The 25,529-nt window shown below is 31.0% G+C and overlaps 2 long non-coding RNA genes across 2 annotated transcripts; one reads left to right on the top strand and one right to left on the bottom strand.

The window, feature by feature from the left end:
- Positions 1-3,956: 3,956 nt before the first annotated feature.
- On the bottom strand, positions 3,957-4,845 carry LOC149481349 (uncharacterized). Its single transcript, XR_016316957.1, has 3 exons — positions 4,726-4,845; positions 4,404-4,584; positions 3,957-4,050 (listed from the first exon to the last, which is right to left on the bottom strand). It is a non-coding gene; the product is annotated as an uncharacterized LOC149481349 (long non-coding RNA).
- A 388-nt stretch (positions 4,846-5,233) lies between these two features.
- On the top strand, positions 5,234-6,330 carry LOC149481348 (uncharacterized). The gene is made up of 3 exons (XR_016316961.1): positions 5,234-5,274; positions 5,424-5,597; positions 5,942-6,330. It is a non-coding gene; the product is annotated as an uncharacterized LOC149481348 (long non-coding RNA).
- Positions 6,331-25,529: the final 19,199 nt, after the last annotated feature.

Below are 25,529 nucleotides of genomic sequence, written 5' to 3'. Positions count from 1 at the left end.
TATTATTTTAATCTAAACTCTATTCAAATTGGTTAATTAAACATATATGTGTAGATGATCTTGCACGTCGAACGCCGTTCCTTAAAAAATAAGAAATAATGAATTCAGAAAGCTTTTTCTTTATTACTCACAAATTGAATAAGGAAAATTGATATCAAATGCTGCCTTCTCTGGAAATATTCTCTTTGATTTCATTTCTACAAATATTTTCATCGGGACTTTTATGTTTTATATTATATTAAATAAACGTGAATTTACCTTTGTTTTTGGGGTTGTATTTATTGCTATAATATAACATAAAAGTGATATGATTATATTAAAATTCAACGTTAATTCAAACTCATCAATCTATGGATATGGCTGTATAATTTAAGTGCTACCAATATACGTCGATTCTAAAGTAATAATTAAATAATATAATGTGAAAGATTAACTACACGAATGCATAATTTATTTCTAAGCCAATTAGAAAACGTCACAATTGTCCCATCAACTGCGGTCGCTATAAAAAATAATTAATGCAAAAAGGTTGGCAACGGGAGACCGATGCCATAAATGCACTCTACCGAACCACGCCAGGCACGGAACGCAGTAAACACCTTTTCTAATTAAAATTTAAAATGAACCGTAATGCAAGGGAATAGAGGCGACGGATGTACACTTTTCTTTGTGAAGGTCGACGCCGCTAACGTCGTTTCGAAAATGGAACAGAGTTAACCACTGTTGTGTTTGTGTGCGTGTGGCCGTGTCCGTGAACGGTTAGTTGCGTCTGTGTGTACATCAACTCGGTCACGTAGGCTCAGTTGGAACTTACGAGCGCTCCGGACATTTATCACTCCGTGCGCTTTATTACGATTAATTTATTGTAAATTATTGTGTTCATTAAGGAGTTATTTGTTGACATCTGATTTAAATATAGATTAAAGTGTATATACTGTTACTACAAAACAAAATATTCGTTTTGCTTTGTTAAATTCAGAAAACACAACATTAAACTCCTTACTATTCCTCTTAACAAATTTTCACACATATTAGGCAAAAGCCAAGAAGCAGTATAGTCTTATAAGTGGTTAATTTGACGGAAGTATTGTTACAACAGTTGCACATGGCCGTTCCGCTCGTGTGTGCGCCAACACATGTCGGCCGCAGTCGGGTACCGAAGATAGGCGATGGCAGAACGCCTGTCCGCTTTGTTCAGTATTTGCTACCGAATTGCTACTTATATTGAATCATAATGTAACTATCAAATTGATTAGTTGTTGTATTTATTTAACTTGTAATATTTGTATACAGTGTACAAAATATAGTAGACACAACATACCTAATACCAATGTAATTAATTTTTGTAGTGCATGCAGTGCTCATTTTTTATTAGTTGTACTTACATCATGTCCTATATTTTTTGTGTACTTTTTATGTAAAACAATCGATGTACTGCTGCTAATGAGCCTTAATAAAATAAAAATAAAATAAAATAAAATACCTATTGAATTTGTAACTTACTATGTTATAGGTACTTGTAATCTGTATGCATAAACGATTTTAAATATAAATTATTTTAGTTTTACTGATTTACAATGTTAGTTTTCTGAACCTCTAGTAAGTAACTAATTGTTTTTAATTTTTATAATAACAAATCAAAAACAACAACCTATAAGGCTCTAAAAAACATGAATAGGCTCACCTCAGTTGGAATATAATTTGTTTATTTGTCTCCTTTTGAAACGGTACTAAAAGTGAAAACGGTAAACTATCTCTCGTATTGCTAACAAGTTGGTTGGCTAAGAATGGCTAAGATGTAATAAGCTGTATAGCAACAAGATTTTTGTGCATCTAAAAAATCTAAATTAATAAGTACCTACTAATTTAATTACATTGTCATTTTATAAAGCTGAAGAGTTTATTGATTTGTTTGAACGCGATAATCTCTGAAACTACTGGTCCGATTTGAAAAATTTTCTTTCGGTGTTTGATAGCCCATTTATCGAGGAAGGAGGATATATCATCACGCAAAGACCAACAGGAGCGGAGCCACGCGGGTGAAACCGCGGAGCGCAGCTAGTGAATAATAGAGTAAGTATGTTGAGACCTAAACAGCTGATAGAGTTAATACTACACTTTTTTTTAATGATAATAATATTATCTAAATGCACTACACATTGTGTGACAATTCTAATAAAACAAAGATTATAGAAATCGGTCCAGCCGTTCTCGAGTAATATTTAGGATTTATATTTTATACTAATCATTATCCTAATTACCTAATTAAAGATAACGGGATAGATCCCTCAGGGCTTACAATATAAAAGATGATTCAATAAATCCCACATGGCGTATCGAATGATCCATAGATCGGAACAGGGGGGTAACCGGCACCTTTAGAATAACAGTCTTATTATGGGTACGTTTTGTTGCGTTCACAAAATAATCTTACTTTTTTGGCACCGGGACCTTCTAAAACATATGGAAACCAATTGCAACAAGACTGTTTCGAGCGGTTTCGAGACGTCAATCGAAAAATTGGAACCGGCACGCTCTCTTTGACATTTAGCATTCTTGTTATAATGTCAATAATGACAGTTTTAAGCAATTTTAGTGAAGTTGTAAATATGGAACTTTTATAACATTATTTTGAATATTATTAAAAGAATACACATCAAATTTAAGTGAAACGTATGTAGTTGGAAATCTATTTAATAAATGAAGCTTTTAAAGAAGATAATACATTTATTATATTAAAAATGCAAAATTAACATAACTACATCGGGTTGTTCCAAGAAAAGGCTTCAAACCTTTTGATTTAAGAAGAATCGTGTAAATAATTTATTATTGCGAAGTGCGCAATCATCACGAGTCTCTATGAGATATGGGGGCATCATATGAACAATCTTAAAATACAATTATAACCTACAGATTTATCTGTGTAAGATAAAAGTAATGTAAGTACCATACCCAATGCAAATCTTAAGAGTATATTTAAAAATACGTTTGTTTATATGTACACATTCTCCACTTGTTATTTCTCTATTATTATTCTCTAAACATAAATTTTATCTAATACCTACTTAATGTAAATCTATAAAAGATTGTTTATTATTTCTTCTTGATTCAATTTATTTTATCATGTTATATTATTTATATAATAAAACACTTAAAAGTAAATCTACACTCAAATGCACTACCCATATTATACTTATGTTAGGGATCTCATTTAATTTTGAGAAATAATACCATTATTTATTTCCAGATTCTACAATCAATTCCGAGCACTAGGGATAAGATTACCCAGCGTAACCACATGGAAGCATTGATAGTATTCAAGAAGCTATAAAGTGCCAGCGCAACATATGAATATATTTTTTTCAATAGGAAGCAATATCATGCTTTAAATGTATTAGTGCAATTAAAAACATATTTTATAAATTCAAAATCTTTATTTAGTCCTTTTTATTTATTCATTGACAAAACATTTGCTCCTTTACTTCTCTTGATAACATTTATATATAAAAAAATGTAATAAAACATGGAATTATTTGAAAATAGATTCAATTCTATTTTGATGAAATATTAATAATTAGGTATATTACTTAAATCCAAATTTGTAAGTAAATAGCATATTAAAAAGACCCTTGATTAAAAAAATAAAGTCTTATTTATAATACCAGCCTTTAAAACTTAAAATGCAATAAACAAAAACTTTATATTTACATCACAATGAATAATTCCTGCACTAACAGTTTAATGGTATTTATATTTTTATTTTAAATTTAAATCAATTATTGTATTTGCATAATATAGAGTAGATAAATAATTCAAAAACTTGCAGCACTTATGTATACTTTTAATTTCATTTTTATTAAACTTAAAAGTTAAAATGAAAACAATGTAGGTACTATATTAAGGTACAATTAAATTTTTACATTTTCTTTGAATATTTTAAGTGTAGACATGGTGGCGCCTCCCCCAACTTGAAGTTCTCACTACCACATGATCATCTCCCAAGCCGGTACTTCCTTGTTCAATGTTTGGGCAAGCCGGCAATCAACACAACTGTGAAAGATAAATTGGATTTAAACTGATTCTTTGTTGCTTTAACATTTAATAAGTACATTTAATATGTTTACTTTTATTATTAAAGGGATTGTCATGGTGTATGTAATTTAAGATGTTTTTTTAAACAATGTCGGTATAGTTTGTTAAATAATAAATACTTTATTTGTTAATCATTTTTCAAGTATTTTAACATTTTAGTTGTTTATCTTGCAATTCTTAATATCGTATTAAAAAAAAGTTAAATGTGTAGGTGTGTAATTCCCACAGGTAATTCCTTACAAAACTGTTAATATAAGTAGCTTCTAACCAAACATAGATAGGTTTGCTTATAAATTAATATAAATATTTACTTTTGACCAGCTGCTCTAGTTTTTGTGAACTCCCAAATCATTTGCACTTAAACTTTCAGCAGAGAATTCTATCAACTTCGTCTCATCATAACTTTTACCTCGTTGGGAGTTATTCATGTACCTATCTTTGTCTTTGTAATTTCGGGGTCAGGGAGCTTCGCGCACTCTGCACAATGTTCTGCTGTAAGTTAAATAAAAATTACTTCAATTAAGTAACAATAATCAAAACAGACGAAATCATGCAAAAACCAAAACTTTATTCGTAAAAATATATCTCTGTAGTCTGTTATCATAAATCGTCCTTACTCGTACTTTATCTTACCTTGCTATTTCAATATTGCTTTTTCGCACTTTCTCATTTATCCAGAGATGAGATTCACATATTTAAGTTTATGTTTATCTGAAATTTTAGATAATAATATGAATTATTAGGACAGTGACATAACATTTTGATTTTTGACGTTTAATGTTCGATACAAATCATTACGACTTGGCCTAAAAGCCTCGTAGCCAAGCTATTAATCTTAAAAAAATAGACAAAACTTCGGAATTCATTCGCTCTTTGGACATTGTAGGCAATCGTATAGTAATCATGTTGAAAAGGCTCCCGGTACCAAAATAAAGTAAGATTATTTTGTGAACTCAACAAAACAAGGTTGTTATTATAAAAATGGCGGTGATTGAAAATTAAACGTCAAAAATCCAAATGTCATAATCACTGTCCTCGTATTATTATCTAAAATTTGGATAAATCAAATTGAAAAATTGCGAAAGATAAGTAATATCTCTCGTTAGAGAGTAGTATATTCTTTGAGTAATATGCATTAAAAAATGCATGAAAGAGGCATGAAAGAGCAATTGAAATAGCAAGGTAAGATAATATACGAGTAATAAATATATCTAAAACATTGGACGATTTATGATAACACAGATATATTTTTACGAATAAAGTATTGGTTTTTGCATGATTTCGTCTGTTTTGATTATTGTTAATTGAAGTAATTTTTATTTAACTTGCAGCAGAACATTGTGCAGAGTGCGCGAAGCTCCTTGACCCTAAAGTTACAAAGACAAAGTTACATAAATAACTCCCAACGAGTTAAAAGTTATGCTGAGACGAAGTTGATAGAATTCTCTGAAAGTATAAGTGCAAATGATTTGGGAGTTCACAAAAACTAGAGCAGCTGGTCAAAAGTAAATATTTATATTAATTTATAAGCAAACCTACTTATCTATGTTTGGTTAGAAGCTACTTATATTAAAAGTTTTCTAAGGCATTGTACCTACACATTTAAGTTTTTTTTAATACAATATTAAGAATTGCAAGATAAACAACTAAAACGTTGAAATACTTGAAAAATTATTAACAAATAAGGTATTTAACAAACCATACCGACATTGTTTAAAAAACTTCTTTTTAGACGTTTACATACACCATGACAAGCCCTTTAATAATAAAAGTAAACATATTAAATGTAAGTACTTATTAAATTTTAAAGCAACAAAGAATCAGTTTAAGTCCAATTTATCTTTCACAGTTGTGTTGATTGCCGGCTTGCCCAAACATTGAACAAGGAAGTACCGGCTTGGGAGATGATCATGTGGTAGTGAGAACTTCAAGTTGGGGGAGGCGCCACCATGTCTACACTTAAAATATTCATATTTGTATCATACATCTGAAAATGTAAAAATTTAATTGTACCTTAATATAGTACCTACATTGTTTTCATTTAAGTTTAATAAAAATGAAATTAAAAGTATACATAAGTGCTGCAAGTTTTTAAATTATTTATCTACTCTTTATTGTGCAAATACAATAATTGATTTAAATTTAAAATAAAAATATAAATACCATTAATCTATTAGTGTAGGAATTATTCATTGTGATGTAAATATAAAGTTTTTGTTTATTGCATTTTAAGTTTTAAAGGCTTAAATAAAACTTAATTTTTTTTAATCAAGGGTGTTTTTAATATGCTTTTTACTTACAAATTTGGATTTGAGTTATATATATCTACCTAATTGTTTTTAATAAATATTTAAGCTAAATAGAATTGAATCTAATTTCGAATACTTCCATGTTTTATCACTCTTTTTTTTATATAAATGATATCAAGAGAAGTAAAGGAGCAAATGATTTGTCAATAAATAAATAAAAAGGACTAAATAAAGATTTTGGATTTATAAATGTTTTTTATTGCACTTAAAGTATGATATTGCTTATGACATTTAAAGTATGATATTGCTTCCTATTGAAAAAAATATATTCATGTTGCGCTGGCACTATGGCTTCTTGAATACTATCAATGCTTCCATGTGGTTACTCTGGGTAATCTTATTCCTAGTGCTCGGAATTGATTGTAGAATCTGGAAATAAATAATGGTTTTATTTCTCAAAATTAAATGAGATCCTTAACAACAGATTAGATAAGTATAATATGGGTAGTGTATTTGAGTGTAGATTTACTTTTATAGTCTTATATTCTATATAGGTAAATAATAACATGATGAAATATATTGAATCATGAAGAAATAATAAACAATCTTTTATAGATTTACATTAAGTATTAGATAAAATTTATGTTTAGGGAATAAACTGTAGAGTTGCATTTTATTATACAGAGAAATAACAAGTGGAGAATGTGTACATAAACAGACGTATTTTTAAATAGATTTGCATTGGGTATGGTACTTACACAGATAAATCTGTAGGTTATATTGTATTTTCAAATTGTTCATATGATGCCCCCATATCTTATAGGGACTCGTGATGATTACGCACTTGTTTACTATTTAGGTACACGATTCTTCTTAAATCAAAAGGTTTGAAGCCTTTTCTTCGAACAAGCCGATGTAAAGTTCTATTATTATCTGATAACTGTCAAATTGTCAAATAGATCGCAGTTCGCACCGGTCCCAATAATTGAGTGAACTATTACGAGTGACGTCATCAAAATTGCTAGAAAAACAAAATCAGTTTAACGCTGCAACAAGCTTGCGTTAAGGGTGTCACGGTACGAAAAGACATAGTAATGTTATAATAAGCTTGCTATAAGAGATGCCGGTTACCCCCCAGGTCTTGATTTTGCCATAAACGGCTCGCACCTGTGGCTAAGCTAGCAAACCGTTATCTTGCTTTGCCTGCAATACTAGTTGAATACTGTGGGTTTGTGTCGGAAATTACTACATATTTAGTAATCCGTGGTTTTAGTGTATTTATTTGTTAAATTCTACTCAACACGGGTGAATCCGCGGGCGGATAGCTAGTAAGTATTGCTAGTGTGACCAATCGATTTGAGATGCACACAAGGACATTGAAACCGATATAATTGAACTGTTGTTTCTTTTAACTGTTAAAAAATTTAATAAATAAGTAACGCAGTAATTTAACTAGACTTTATATCGATAATCATGCATACAATTTATAATATGTAATAGAATTAAAAACAAGCGAGCAATACATTCTGAGATTAAAATTAACAGAAGCATTCATAATTATTGTTCCTCTTCAGTCTTCTGTTAAAATGGAGGTTTAAATAAAAGAAAAAAGTATTTTAAAATACCTGATACAGAAGATCTTTTATACATATTGCATGATAAAAAACTTTTGTATGTCTAAACCACGACGTTATCTTGGTCCCATAAATGTTTATGGCCCACGACCCATGGAAAAAAGGGTTACAGATAAAATATATTTCGTCATTGGACATTCTTTATTGACTCTATGGGTCAATTCTGTTTGCAGTGGGCATTTGGTTGTGTATGTCAGTTCAACCATGGTTCAACCAGTTCCATCTTTTCATTGGATTTTTATATTATGTATGTTGGTCTTCTCTGTTGTTTTTTTATTTGGATACTATGCGAGCGAAACTGTAAATAAGAATAAAACTTATAATTTTTTATTTTCTGTAATAAAACCTGTTTTCTCAAATAAAAAGCATTTGCAATTTTTTTTTGCATAATACATGCCTATTAAGAATTTTAATTTTGTCCATATCCTACGAATCCTATCCTACGAAAGTTTGTGAGGATGGATGTGTATGTGTATGTTTGTTACCCTTTCACGCAAATACCACTGAACCGATTACAATGAAATTTAGCACACATATAGATGGTAACTTAGGATAGGTTTTATCCCGGAAATCCCACGGGAACGGGAAATATGCGGGTTTTTCTTTGAAAACGCGGGCGAAGGCGCGGGCGGAAAGCTAGTTATTAATAAATTTATACATGTAGAATTATACATGTAGAATTATTAGCAATTTAGAAGCAGCGTGCATTTTTTAAAGTCGATTCTTGCAAACGTATGTTTTGTGTGTTACGTCACACTTTTAGGTATCCTTTAGGATGCCTTTAATATAGGTATTTAAAGCTCTATTAACCTAATAAATGATCAGATTACCATAGTAAATAATTAATTTGTGTATGTTCTGTCAAACAAGCACTTAAATGAATTAGCATAAAGCACACGAGACTGACATCATGATAACTGCAATCGTCACGACTTGTCTGTTGAGAATTGTCTGTTTGTCCGTGCGTGATCTTAATTGAATCTTCAAATATAGAACTTTGTGTTAACTTTATTATATTACTTTTATTTTAATTACATATACATATTTAATACATGTTTATACATCGCACGTCATCTTAATAATATATTGTATAATGTGTTATGTACCCTATCTTATTTTTCCATTTAAAACTCACTAAGTCATTTTACATTATCTTATCTATCATATTTTAAAAATTCATCCAAATGCGTTCGGTGTTTCAGACGTGATATTCACACACACTGACAGAGTTACTTTCGGACTCACACTTTTTTTGTGTAGAATTAAAAATCGTAGAAACATATTTCCAATCTGTCACAATTACATTCATCTTCAGCACTTTCATTTAATTTCATTCCTGTATTTTTTCGATTTGTTTTAGTCGTCTTATCACTGAGAGGAGATAATATGGCGCCAGAGTTTTTTCGCAACTTTTACAAAACCAGAATGTGTATGCAATAAATGTTTTATGTATTTAGAAAGAAATCTGTTTTATTTATGTAAATATGTAATTTTTATTACATAGATTAAAGTGCATGTGTGATATAGTTCTGTGCATGTGTGTAATAAAATCTACTAGGTTAGAAACAGTATCGAACTAAGAACAATCAACCTACTATGCCATCGTAAAAGATATGAAAATGTTGAGGAAAAATAAAATTTGAACAATTATTTCATTAAGTTAGCTAATAAATTTTAAGAAAGGAATCTACTTTGATATTGACTATATCTCGCTCCAGCGCTTAGAGCCTATTATACATTTTTCCTACAAAAATGTTTTTTAAAGCAAGCAAACACGCGGTAAAACATAGTTAAACAATTAAAATAACTATGAATAAATTCTCGTTCCGCCCTTCGTCGTGAAAAGGTATTGGAGTGATATCATTATTATATTTCATCTCAATGTAAATGACTGCATGCCTATTTTTAGAAATCGGTTAACATTTATAACTAGGAAGTACAGTGCAATGAAATAGATTACATTTCATTTATATTGAATTTAATTGTTATAAAATTTGTAGTGAAACTTCGTTAGGCGCGTTGTGGATAAAATTTCAAGGTCGCGTCATGGCTTTTCCGTCACAACATGGAGTAAGGCGACGATTTTGGTATTCTTGAATCCAAAGAAGTTTCATTTCTGACACGTGTGCTCGACACACGCTATTTTTTTAGGTAGAGTACCTACATGATATTACAAAACTGTACTAATATTTATTTGTAATTTTTAACGAATGGAATATTGTTAATTGAATTGAAAAGTGAAATTGCATAAGTAAACAAAATTTCTTATATCCCTATAGGCTTTCAACTATTTTCATAGAAAAAAAATGTATCGGACACAGACAAACAGACAGATTCGCATTAATAATAAATTTATTTGGATTGTTTATTATTTACATCGGAAGTGTATATTATTCACAAAACTCACTTATTTTAAATTATTGTAAATGTTGTAATTTAATTAAAGGTAGGTAATAATCTTATAATATAAAAATGAATCCCAAAATGTGTTGGTAAGCGCATAACTTGAGAACGGCTGAACCGATTTCGTTAATTCTTTTTTTATTATATTCCTTGAAGTACGAGGATGGTTCTTACGTAGAGAAAACGTAAATATGTACCACGGGCGAAGCCGGGGCAGATTGCTAGTTTAATAAAAAAATAACTTTCAGTATGACTCACATTTTTATTACAGCTTGCATAAAAATCCGCTTTGTATTCGACAGTCTGATGTAATAAGTTTATTACAGTTATAAAAACTACTGCTAAAGAATAACTATGTAATTTTTTATTATCACTTTGTCGGCACTGCTGCACTGTTAAGTGTTAAGTGAATAAAAAGTTATGTTAAGTAAATAATTCTAGAACAGTATTAAAGGTTGGATTTGAAATGTAAAAATAATTTATAGTCTATTTTTTATATTATACTAGCAGTCCGCCCCGGCTTCGCCCGTGGTACATATTTACGTTTTCTCTACGTAAGAACCATCCTCGTACTTCAAGGAATATAATAAAAAAAGAATTATCGGAATCGGTTCAGCCGTTCTCGAGTTATGCGCTTACCAACACATTTTGCGATTCATTTTTATATATAAGAAGATGTATTTAAATGCAACAAGATTTTAAAATGATAATCTTTACTAATTAATTAATTATTATAAAGCTGAAGAGTTTGTTTGTTTGTTTGAACGCGCTAATCTCGTAAACTACTGGTCCGATTTGAAAAATTCTTTCGGTGTTAGATAGCTAATTTATTGAGGAAGTCTATAGGCTATATATCATCACGCTAAGACCAACAGGAGTGGAGCAACGCGGGTAAAACCGCGCTGCACAGCTAGTTCTTGATATATTGTAAATAGACAAAGTTATGATAACTTACAATTATCTGAATCACATTTCATTGTTCTTATTATGAATATATATTTAAATATTTTAAAATAAAATTTATTATTGTAGGTAACACTAGAAAAAACCATTTTCATCATAAAACCAGTAATAGAACCCGTGCCTTCTGGCAGAAGAATGATAATATCAACCACTGCACCAATATAGCACAAAATACACACATTATACTTACATAATTAAAATTCCGTTCAAAAACGAATAATTTTAATGGTCAATGAATACTCAATAAGGCGTAATCATGCTTTCGTTGAAAATAACATTAAAACAAAAACCCTGTTATTATTTAAATTCAAATTTAAAGAGCATAGCTTTTTAGCCTCCTGCTGAAATCATATATAATTTATTCGTTATACGATATTAGATCTTAAATGTATATGTATAGAGTGCATATTTAATGTTGTTACAGGGCCAGGGGTGTGTTGTGACGTAATTAGGGGAGTTTGGAAGGTACTACGCAGTGGATAATTCTTAAATTGCTATGAACTTACAGGATTTACTTTGTTTAGATATTGAATGACTTGATCGCATTAGCGTGTAAGTATTTATGTAATTACCCGACTTAAGAAAGGTTGTTTTTGTTTTTTCACATTTAGTACCTACGTAATGTATATAATACTGTAGTACATATTTTATATAACTCAGAATTCTTAAACTTCGATTTGCAGAATTGCAGTTATAAATATTATCTTTATATTAATTGTATTTAATACAATTATATTAATATTTTCAATTGAAAAAAAAAATTTGTAATCCAGCAAAATAATTTCCTTTTTACGAAATTACATTCAATTCAAATATTTGACATTTTTTTTCGTATTTCTCATTTACAATATTAATAATAGGACCCTATATACATAGTTATAACGTATAACTCAAACAGGGATTCTAATTTGGTGCTATAAAATCGGCTATAAAAATATAATAGTAGACGATTAAAACTAGGGATATACTATAAATTAATAATTTAAAACAGACAGTATGGGGTGATATTTTGTTTAGATATTAAATCGGTTTTATTGCCACTACCTGTACTTTTATTACGAAACCTTTGAATTTTATCGTTTTGTAACGAGCCGTTTTATAACACACTAGCGGTCCGCCGCGGCTTCGCCCGTGGTACATATTTCGCAATAAAAGGTAGCCTATGTTCTTTCTCAGGGTCTAAAGATTATCTGTGCCAAATTTCATCAAAATCGGTCCAGTAGTTTATGCGTGAAAACCATACATACATACAAACCTTTCCTCTTTATAATATTAGTATAGATAACTTTCCGCGGCTTTGCCCGTGCTCTATAATTCCCCTTTTATCTACAAAAATTATATAGTATTTAGTTTCGTCTATACCTAATTTAGTCAAATTTATCCAAATTCAGGGATTTACGTAATAAATCTAAATAAACGGAGTTTCTCAAATTGTTTGCCGGTTCTGCATAGATAGGCTGTACTGCTTTCCAAATCGGTGGTAAATGTTAAAAATATGTTATGACGATTCAAAAGCGCTACTTGTAGGAGGCGAATTGAATAAATAAATGTTTGAGTTTCAGTGGTTAAGTTCGATTTAGATGAATGTATGTTACTTTCACGCATTAATAGCTGATCGTATGTACCTACTAGTAATTTGGCACACAGATAGATATACGTCCTACTATCACAAAGGTCATTTATTTGTATACACACAAGTAGAACCGCGGGTCGAAGCTAGTAAAATAACAAAAGCCTTTGTCCCTGTTTTATTCCCCACAAAATGTTTACGGTTTTGATAATAACGAAAGTTAGTTCGTAAGTATTGTTAGTTTGTAAGTTATCAAACTGTTGGTTACACTTAAACTTGAAATATGGCTTATGACGTCATTAAGTTTTTTGTTATATCAAAGGGAAGGATGTAAATAAGTAATACCTGAAAGTTAGGAAACAAATAGTACTATTATTAGAATGAATTGCATAGTTTATTTGTATGTTTGTTGATCTTGCAAAAATCATGTTTGTTTGAACGCGCTAAACTCAGAAACCACGGCTTTGATTTGAAAAATTATTTCACTGTTAGATAGTCTATTTATCGAGGAAGACTATAGGCTTATATAATCACGCTAAGACTAATAAGAGCGGAGCAATGTGGGTAAAACCGGGGGGCATAGCTAGTTTTTAATATAAAAACCTAGTCCGTATTTCCAAACCATCAATTTTAAAGCAATAAAAATATAATATATATAAGAACAATGTGGCCAGTATAAATCTCTACATAAAAGCAAATGATACCATCATTTTATGAAATCGGTTAAAACAAAGAAGTAGGTATTATTAAATTTAATGATGATAGATAATTGTGTGTTCCGAAATGGTATTATATGCAAATGTTAACAATGGAAGTCGAATTTAGGCGAAGTAATTTGTGAAGGTACATTATGTAATATGGGTATAATCTTATCTTATCTTATATATAAAATTCTCGTGTCACAATGTTAGTCTGCATACTCCTCCGAAACGGGTGGACCGATTCTCATGAAATTTTCTGTGCATATCGGGTAAGTCTGAGAATCGGCCAACATCTATTTTTCATATGTACCACGGGCGAAGCCGGGGCGGACCGCTAGTAATATTATAATATGTTCCCCTGCGGGGAGGGGAAAATATCATACATATAATCACTACATAGTAGTTACATATATAAAAAAGTCGCTTTCTCTGTCGCTTTGTCCCTATGTATGCATAAATCTTTAAAACTACGCAACGGATTTTGATGCGGTTTTTTTTTAATAGATAAGGTGATTCGAGAAGAAGGTTTTAGTATATAATTTATTAGGTTTTAGACAAAGCGGGCGAAGCCGCGGGCGGAAAGCTAGCTCGATATAAAATACAATTATCTGTTATAGAATCTCGTAATCGAGTGCCATAAATTATATTTGAAGCTAAAAAATGGCTCATTAAAAAAACGTATTGTGTTACATCAAGCAGTTTAAAATTTAAATCCAATTTGCACCCTCATATATTTCAAGCACGGAGCACCCCTTAATTAATTTATATTCCAAGGACATTATTTTTAATATATTTTGGAGATAGAGATAGAGTATACTGTATAATTATGAAAAAGTAAAAAAAAAACTAAAAACTATATTTAATTTTTTTTTTCTAAATTTCAATAGAAACAATATACCTTCTATACTTATTCATTTACACGTGTTAACGCATCGAAATAAAAACAAGTACAAACACTTAACCCATTTTTTGTCAAGTCCACAAAAACTCGCATAAATCTACCCTACCCTTATACCTGCTATGCACTTGTTAAATTACAATGCAATTTGAACTGTATCTGCTTGGATTAGAGTTTAATTTAGCTTGATCAGGGTAGGCTAAATTGGTATTACATCAATTGCATGCACATAGTTCATAGGAAAATGATATCTATGCAATATTTATACGGCTTTAATTCCAAAATCGATAGATAGAAGACCGATGATACTGGAAATTGAACTTTACGTCTTAAAGCCGAAAACAGTTATTATTTTTGTAGGGGTTTATATGACAAATAGCCCCAAAAGAGGGTTCGGTCACAGTACAAATAGTAACAGAAGTAAACTAGAGATACAACATGCTGTGTTTCATGTTGCTGTGAAACAGATGGGAAATTGGTGAAACGTTTAATTATTTTACCTAAGTGCTGTAATAATACGCAGGTTAAATAAAATAATAGTGTTAGCACAGATAATATAAAACTTATACCAGGTGTTAGCGCAACAGTAGGCTCGTTGATTGGGCCTTAGTTAGCTTACTGAGTTGTCTGCACTGTGGTTCGGTTGCTAAGGGCCAAATCCTGATCGGAGTGCGTTTCCAACTGGGATATTCCCTTGTGTAGGTTTATGTAGGGCTGTCAAAAATTATTTTTTCTTTTCAATTTAACGTGTTGAAGAATTATAGATATATTTTTGTATTGTAAAATATTTTTATTGTTAATTTCGTATATAAATGTTGTTTATCGTTTCTGAAATCCAGTTTATTTCAATAAAATATTTTTTTGCAATCATCGTGCTATTTTGAAAATTCTACGTCAAGCGGTAAAACACAACATTTTTTACTATTAAAACAATAAATAGGTACATAAAATATAAATAATAACCAAATATAATAAAATTAATAACAAAATATTATGACATAATATTTATGCAAGTGACAGCCCTATCTTATATTGCAACCCCAAAATACTAACTGCGTAATTAATAATCGTAATTGGTCAGAGATTTACAGCGCAATACCGTGGCTGTACCTACCGTAGGATTTTGTTGCGTATTGCGTAATATTAACTCTTTTGTTAAAGCCGAGAGGGTCAAAATTATTATTAAAGATTGGATAAAATCTAATCATTTAGGGACAGGTATTATCTAATAATTAGGCCGAGAATAAAAAGACAAGAAATTTGTAAAAACTGGTGGTAAGTTTATTCTTATTTCTATGTACGGATTATTGAACTTTCTTTATTCGTATTAAGTAGGTTCTACTTAGATAGCTATTATTGTGTAAAAGAGTAACAATCTTTTGAATTTATAAAATCTGATCCTACAATTAAAAATCTTTGTTTATAAGACGTTTTAATGTTGTTGTTTTTCTACAAATATAAGCTTGTCCTAGTTTGTACATTTTTACGTGTGTTTGTCAGTCTGTCAATCCTGTCAGGACCGTAATCCGCGTCACTTTAACTGATATAGTTTCCCTTCTGATGCAATTTGATACGCGTCACTCGCAGATATTCAATAAATGAAACTAAATTGATATGTAGAGTAGGTAATCATGGGGTAGTTTTCCTGTTTTTTACGTGAAAAGCATCGAATTTTTTAACCATTTATCGTAAACTAGATTACCGCCCGCGGCTTCGCCCGCGGCTTCGCCCGCTTTGTCTCAAACCTAATAAATTATACACTAAAACCTTCCTATTGAATCACTATGTATTAAAAAAAACCGCATCAAAATCCGTTCCGTAGTTTAAGATTTTAGCATACAAAGGGACATAGGGACAGAAAAAGCGAAGGTATGTAGTGATAGTGACAGTGATAATCTTCAAAACTTATTAAAAGTTTGTATACCTAATGATATATTCATTTTTGTGAACTTGTTAATCACATATTACATCCAAGATTTCAAAGCACAACACAGGAATCTCAAACAAATGTTTTAATTTGCTTGATAAATTCCAACGTGATTAAACTCTAAAATGGCGTCATTAATTTCTAAACACATGCCCCGGAATTACTCATTAGTTACTGACATTAGCGGGTCGTGGTGTCATCCCGGAATCCCCGGGGATCCCGGGATGGGATCCTACGTGGAGTTGGTGGAATATCTCATAAATTGTTGGCAATTGCGCTTTATTCTTATTTGTTTTATAGATTGTGGTAATCTCATATTTTTATAAGTAGCCTGTATGTTTGTTATGTAATATATGTAATTGTTTTTACTGTCAGCGTGTTACTTTTAGACAAAGCGGGCGAAGCCGCGGGCGCAAAGCTAGTTAGCTATAATAAAGATACGTACAAGAATAAATTATGTATGATATAGGCCCGAAAAACAGGCGCCATATTTTTTGAAAGTTTTTGTATGTTTAAATCTCAACCAACATTTACACCTAAACAAAGGTGCGTTAATTTCACATAATGGCAATAAGGATACCTTTAATATCAACATTACCCAAACTTTTTTAAAAATTCTCCAACACACATTATACCGAAACACAAAAGCACATAATGTCTATCTGTTTATACAAAGTCGCTTCCACATTCTCAATGACTCCATTATAAAAGGCTATTTATTTTTATTTACGCATCAACCCGAATGAGGTCGCAAAATCTCTGTCCTCAATTATGCAAATATTATTAAGAGGTATTTAATTTAAAGAAGCTTTTAAAAACTTCGGGCGTGCTTAATTACCCGAGTTTTATGTGAGCTTTCCCAATTTATACCTAATTCCCTTTATATTCCTTTGTTCTGTTTTTTAATATTAAGTAATGGCGTGCCTTTGTTTGGTTACGTAAATATTGTAAGAAATGGTTGAGAAGAAATTTTAAGAAAGATCTTTTTTGGTTTCTCGGTTTTCAATTTTTAAAAGAATCGTTAAAACAAAATAGCTACGACTTGGAACCTTTGTTCGATAATGTTGGCTAAAAGAATCTTCTTTAAATAAATAAAGAGTGTTCTTGTTAAAAAATTTGTCCATTTAATTAGCCATGTAAGTCATAACATAGGTATCATAATATTAAATACTAACGGCCCGCCCCGGCTTCGCCCGTGGTACATATTTCCAAATTTCATCAACATCGGTCCAGTAGTTTATGCGTGAAAACCATACATACATACATACAAACCTTTCCTCTTTATAATATTAGTATAGATTAGTATAGACAACGACATCCAACATCCCAGTCTTTCCAACCCCCAAACTTTACCCTCTAAACACTCCAGATTTCATGCCACAACACCCAACCCATATGTCAAGAAGATTTAGCGCAAATTTAATAAACGTAATGGTAGAAGAACATATTTATCGGGACCCTCGGTTCCGTTTTACGACTCTGGAAAAGAATGTATCAATGAGTTGCGTATGCTAATGTCCCGGGGACAATCCCGGGGACGGTCCCGGTCGGATTAACCAGTATTAACTATAACTCTCAATTTTATTACCTTGAGAAGAATACTTACAGAGATCCTTTGTGTCCCCGTATTATTTTATGACATTTTTTCCTTAGGCATTGTTGTATAAATACGTTACTTTTGGAAGTTGTAAAATATCACGGAATTATCGAAGCACAATTGGATTTTTTATTGGATTGACGAACAGATCGTAAAGATCGAATTTAGCACGTTATTTAGTACGTTTTTCTGTTTGGTATTAAAAAGTTTCATGTATAAAAATATGTAATAATCGTAAAACCTGTTTGTCAAGAGGGAACTTATCCATTTTTTTTTCTCGCAATAAATGCTGAATTTACTACACTAACAGTTGGATCCGTGTCTTCACACGGATATCAAATAAAAAAATATTCTAGTTTATAGTTTTATCGTAATAAAAAAATATAAAACACATAATATTTACAACAGTAATCCGAAACAAATGGCAAAATTATACTGAACTAGCTGTGCTCCGCGGTTTTACCCGCAGTGCTTCGCTCCTGTTGGTCTTAGCGTGACGATAGCCTTCCTCGATAAATGGGCTATCTAACACCGAAACAATTTTTCAAATCAGACCAGTAGTTTCCGAGATTAGCACGCAAACAAACAAACTCTTCAGCTTTATAATATTAGTATGGATAATCAGCCATTTAGCTTCCAAGTTACTATCGGTGGTAACAGAAATACCTACGAAATAACTTTAGATATTGTCAAAAATACCCAGCAGTAGCCATTTCATTTTATATTCGAATAGATGTCTCCCAGATTCATTATTTCCATACACTGAACATAAAGCCCCTGCATTGTGTGACATCGGTGCATTTTCACACAATTTAAAACATTTGAATGTATGACGTAACAATAGTTCAACCCTATACTTAACCCGTAATATTAGTGATGGTCGAACGGAACCTACTGGGTCCAAGGGACCGGCCAAACCGGACCCTTTGTGACGAAGTTTTGTAAGACGTTTGATAGCTTGTAATTAGGGCCATGTTCAATGCAGGGTTATATAATTAGAATGCTGCTGTTTTCACAAGAATTGAATATAATATTTTGTATTAAAAGAACACGTGTATTTGATAAATAATAAATTATATGTTTATAATCGTGGATTTGGTTCTGGCTGATAAAGTAACTTTTTAATGAGCTCTATTATTAGAAATCTGAAAACGGGAACTTTTCGCACATCGAGCTAAAAAAATACCTCAAAAACACATTAGCAACAAAAACTATAGTATTAAAAAATGTTTTAAACACACTATGGCAATAGAGTCATCAAACTTAACCGACTGTGCAAAGTATGATAAAGTAATCATCTAGATTGACATAACAGTAATTGCTCGACATAAAAAGGTGAAAATACATCTAGTATGTAATTAACTACATACAATGGCTCGTCAGGTAACTCGCCGGAACGAACTACTATTACTATTTTATATAAATGGTCATTAGGAGGAAATAATCATTATTTTTAGTCCACAAATAATGCAAAAAGTAAAAAAAACTTCAGGAAAAACTAAACATTGAAGTCTAATTGAATAAATAAAGTTTTGAGTTTGAGTTTGAGTTTAGTTTCATGCTAAAACCTATGATATAATCGTTTTCCTAATTATTGTAACAGTATGTAATATACTTGTTTTTAATTCTGTCGTAAAATCCACAGCCCGTAATAAGTAGGAGTTAGTATCTAGTATGTACTAGTTTTTGTCATATTTTTTATTTATTAGAAGGTAAAAAATACCACTAGCTATTCTCTAGTAATATGCTTTCATAAAATACGTTTTATCATTACGCCTAAAAGGCTTTTTGGTGATAATTCGGCAAATGTTTTTCGCAGTAAGGCTTAAGTGCCTTGGCGACGTTTTGGCGGCCTTTGGTAACTCATGGTTCTTACACTACTGCATAAAAGAGGGTATTGTTTTCAGGTTTGTATCCATGATAGCTTGTAAATGGCTGGACAGATTTAGATGTGGTTGTAGAAGTATAGGTTACAAAGGTTAGGTTACACGTTGAAGTTGTTTTGAAGTGTAATTTGTTTAGGCGCGTGGAGAGTAAAATTGCAAGGACGCGTCATGGCAATACCGTCACGTCATGGAGCAAGCGACGATTTTGGTAACTTTGAATCTATCCAAAGAAGTTTCACTTCTGACACTGATTTGACTTTTTTGTGGAATTTTTTTTGTTTGTTTAAAATTAGCGTCTTAAAAAGCAAGTGATTGACATGAGTTATATGTGTTACCGAATACCGGCCTTTGAAACGTTACAAAATATGTGTTTTTTATGTTTTGTTATTTGTTGTTTTGACCAAGATTGCCGAGTAATGAACTGAAATAATCTCCTTTATTTATTATCTTCAATTGTGTAATATTTTTTTATATCTTTATTCCTAGAGATAACTATATATCGACATTATAATTATATTAAAAATAAATCGAGTAGTATTAATATTAAAGTAAGTAGATAACTAACTATATAAATAAATTTTATTTACTAAAATAAATATTTTGTACCATGAAAATAAAAGCTTGGACTACCAATAAACTATACTGATTAAATCTTTTATTAATATAGTTAAAAATGAAAATCGTATAAATTTCAAATAATTTCCCAGCATTTAGTAGAAAAGTGGGAAATAATTTTGAATACAAGAATAGTATAATAGTCTTATTACGTAATTATAATGTGACGATCTTGATAATTCGAAAAACTTGTACATTGGGAAAACGAAGAATATAATTTTCGGTATAAGTTCAGATAGGATAACCACACTTGCTCGATTAGCGGGATATTATTAATTAATTAATGATAAGTAATTAATTAATGATATCCCGCCTTATACCTTTTTTATTATGAAATAAAAAAAGGTATTAATTATTAAAATGCATTATAAGAATATTCTAATTTATCTCAGTAATCATAATTTTTATTGATAGATACCATGTACCATGTATCTTAAAATATGGCATGTATTCAGATTATTTCTTCATTTAGGTACTATTTAAGCGAAAAATATTTTAATTTTAACTAAATGCTTGATCTAATAAGATATTTCGACGTATGGTGTATGCAAAATTTAAGTCTCCATATTTTTTAAATATCAATTAAATAGTTCACAGCTCCCTACACAATTCCCATAACCATAAGGATCAAGTATCATAAAAATATAATCCCTGAAGCGAATCTATGCAGCTTTTCACCGCGGGGAGTGCAGCTAAGTTAAGCAGTAATAAAAAAGTGTAAACTTTGTCCCCCGAAGTAACGAGGTGTGGCCACCCTAGCTCCTAATAATATGGCACGCACAATAGCAGGGTTATAAAATACCTAAGTTAAACGCGGACCCCGCGGTGCGTTCAAATTATAGCGGACTGAGTTATAAGCGAAAGCGTTTTAGGAATAAAGCTTTATTTTTTTGTGTATCATGATGGTAAATAAGTATACCATTCTCGTAATTAATGCATTTTGTTCCTACTGCACTTCGCAGGAACAAAAACCTTTGTTAGTAGCGCAGGTGCTATCGAAAAATGAGTCACAAAAAAATACACACTTACGGTTTTAAAAGTATACTAATTCCAAATCGTATTCTATACGTGCATGTATCAGAATTTAAAATGCTATAAAATAAAACTGCTTTTTCGGCTAATGCTAAGCGATTTAATAAGTGTTTATATTTATTTAGATTTTTATATAATCACTACATAGTATAAAACAAAGTCGCTTTCCCTGTCCCTATGTCCCTATGTCCCTATGTCCCTTTGTACGCTTAAATCTTTGAAACTACGCAACGGATTTTGATGCGGTTTTTTTTAATAGATAGAGTGATTCAAGAGGAAGGTTTATATGTATAATAACATCCATTAAGTAGTGGAGAAGTACTGTTATTTATGAGGTTTCTAATGTGATGTCGTAAAAAATTAAATTTTTTCCGCTTATATTGCAAACGCAGGCTAAACCCTATCAAAATAATGTACTAAGTATTATACACATTGAAAAGGTCTACAGAAAAGTCCGGGATGGTATATGTCTATCTCTTATGGATAATCCACAATAAAATTTTTTTGTCATTTACTTTTTACGACAAATAATAGCTAATTTTCGAAGCGATTTTCTCCAATACAGCATTAATTCTTAACCAATTAAATACCTTGAATACATTTTTCATTTAATATAGATCTATATGGCCCTTTACACCGTATGATTTAAGTGAATATTTTCGAAGATATTACAGATTTAAAAATTGCGGGACGTAGCATTTGCGGCGGTACCGGCCGGCCGGGCCGCTATGTTTTTATGTACAACGTTCACAGTTTTTCTGTAGTGTATTTAGTATCAGCATTGCACCCGTGCGAAGCCGGGGCGGGTCGCTAGTAGTAAATAAAGAAAACAATGTATTCGTCATTATACTTCCGCATTAAACATACCATTTAACATCCAACAATATAAGGCATATATCAATGTAGGCTAGGTATGCATGGATTACAATTAATTATTTTTTCTATATTTATGGTGTTAATGACATTTTTCTGTGTTTATAAATGGGTTCATCTCGCATTTCATTGCATTTATTTATATGGTGAGAGTGGGTGGTGCACGATCTATATTTTATATAATATATTACTCAATATAGAATGATTTATAAATATTCTAAGGTATTGGCATAGAAGCGGTTACGATAGACAATTTCAAACACGTAAATTCTCTTTTAAAGGCTAGTACCCAGAAAATCAAATCAAAATACTAAGACGCACATTAAAAACAATGGTAGTTTCTTTGTTAAAATAAATACAATTTTATTCTTACACCACACCCCAAACCCCATGAAAAGTTGTTCTGTCCGGCCGTACACAAAAATCAAGAATATACCGTCGGTGAAACTTCGGCACAATAGAATTAATGGTTACCTCTTTTGTGTTCCCGTAACTTGCCTGATGTATAGTTACCCTAATTTCGTGGGTGGAATTTTTTGTGGAATTACCTCCAATTTTGTTGGGAAATATAGTGAAGACGGTTGTGACGTCATATGAGTGACGTCACGAGTTTTCTTTGTCCCTTTGTTTAGGTCGATGTAATATTGATAGGCTTTCTTGATGTTGTTATAATATGTATTGTAATGTTTTGTTTATAATTGGCGGCATAGTTTTGCATTTACTTTAGTATATATAGCAATTAGCAATGTATTATGTTTGTTAACTTTTTAGAGGTATATTCAGTGCGATGATTAAATAAGTCTGATGTTTATGTAGTAAATTATATCAGTACTGAGAACACTTTTTCATTAATGTATTTTATGACTTTTCTTTTTATTATGTGTGTGATGAAATAAGTTTTTATCATGATATTTTATGTCACATTCCTTTGTATATGTTTCTTCTTTCATGAAAATAGTGTACAGTATAAACAATCGGATTATAATGTTTTGATAATACCTATCAGCGAAGCATACCTAATTTATGGAAATTCGACGAAACATGGCGTTTTGTCAAGTAAATGGAAAATTTCTATTTAAAATATGTACCTATATGTAATTATTTTCAATTTTTTACCTATAGAAATACATGCATAGTAGAAAAAACAGTATGTTTCTCACATTATATATTTTTCTATCGAACCTATGTACACATCGCTATAATTATTATCACGACTGCACCCAAGGGATCACCTATGGTGTGTCACATAATCTCCATAGGGACTAAAATAACCCGTATTAAAACCCTTTGGTATAAAACCTCTGATAATTTAACGGTCAGAAACCCCGCCCTAAACTTGTATCGTAAATTTTCCTCTCCATACCGTCATTTATGGAAATAACCAATTTTCATGAGCGCCCTTTGATGGAAAAGTAACTTTATGATACGGGAATAAGATTGCATTTATGAGGCAAGTTATAAAAATTACCTTTTGATTGAGACAAATTTTATGTTTCTGTTTAAGTTATTCTATTGTTTAGGATATATACATATTGTGTATCTTCTATATGCTGTATGAAGTTATTATTGTAACTAGTTTTTACGCGTGGATTCGCTCCCGTGGCTCGATTGCGGAAGCTTTGCAATTTACAAATTTGTGAGCTCTTTGTGTATCATTATTTAGATGGAGATGTTTTATAAACTACGAATTTAGATGAACATAAGATGATTTTACACAGTCAAAGTATATTTATTTAGTTTTTTCTGGTTTTTACCATAAAATGGGTATCATAAATAAATAAAAAATATGGGTAGAATTAATATTATGTTTAATTTGTACTTGTTAGGACTTAGGACTTTGGAACTTATGTAGTAGCCAGTAGGTAACTAGTTACTGTTTAGTAATAAATATGTGCCTATATCCTCACATAAGCCATCAAAAAGAGTACATATAATATGGAAATGAGAAATATAATAACGAAACAAAGGAACAAGTGAAAGGTACGCCATTAGTGATTAGACGTCGGTCATCCGGCAGCAAACAGCAAACATAACAAATGCCATGTGTCACAGTTCCGCCATTTTGTGGCAATCCCGGAAATCGGAAGTCGATGCAATATATATAATTATTTGCTATGCTTATGCTATATTTGCCGCGTGTTTTTATATGAAAAGGAATGTATATTAATTAAGATAAATTATCGGGCTTTTTTGTCTATAATATAATAACTAGGTAATTCTAAAAGTTATATTGTTTTACAATCTCTGAACTATGTTATTTTAAACATGTTCTCTGACATGTTACAGCTCTATAAAACCACTTAGTATCAGTTAATTATTAATGTTAGATTTTAATCTAGATAGACTTATGTAACTAAGTAGTGCCCTAGGTCTAAGTAACTAAGTGACGTAAGCAAGCTGATGCAACATATCAAGCGGATATCATATAAAGTTATACAATTGTTATTTTTATCAAGGAAACTATAATAAACATTTTATATATTACTAGCGGTCCGCCCCGGCTTCGCCCGTGGTACATATGAAAAATAGATGTTGGCCGATTCTCAGACTTACCGATATGCACAGAATATTTCATGAGAATCGGTCCACCCGTTTCGGAGGAGTATGCAGACTAACATTGTGACACGAGAATTTTATATATTTGAGAGAGATTTGATTAACTGTATTTAAAATTTATAATTAGCACTCTGGTAAATATTAGGTAATATAGACTACAGTTAGCTATCCCGGCAAACGTCGTACTCTGCAGTTCACCCAATATGCTCACAAAATTGCGTAAGAATCGGTCCAGCCGTTTGGAAGGAATATGGTACCTAACTAACATAGTGACACGAGAATTTTGTATACAAATACAATAGAGATAACACTCAAGCACGTAAGTACATATAAAATTTTGAAATCGGTTCAGTGTTTCCTGAATTTAGCGCTTTCAAACAAACACTTTAACTTTATATTATTGGGTATTGAAGTGATCGGTGGTAAATGTTAAAAATATGTAATGACCAAAAGTGTTTCTAGAAGAAGTCTAATGAATAAATCAATGTTTGAGTTTGAGATTATAATTTAAATTTTAAAATATGTACCTGTCG

The sequence above is a fragment of the Colias philodice genome, chromosome 17, assembly GCF_061535455.1.
Source record: "Colias philodice isolate Cphi_HAF_F1 chromosome 17, ilColPhil1 Martin Lab GWU primary, whole genome shotgun sequence".
In the NCBI taxonomy this organism is placed as follows: Eukaryota; Metazoa; Arthropoda; class Insecta; order Lepidoptera; family Pieridae; genus Colias; species Colias philodice.
The sequence above is the reverse complement of the archived record's forward strand: the minus strand, read 5'-3'. Positions and strand labels throughout refer to the sequence as shown.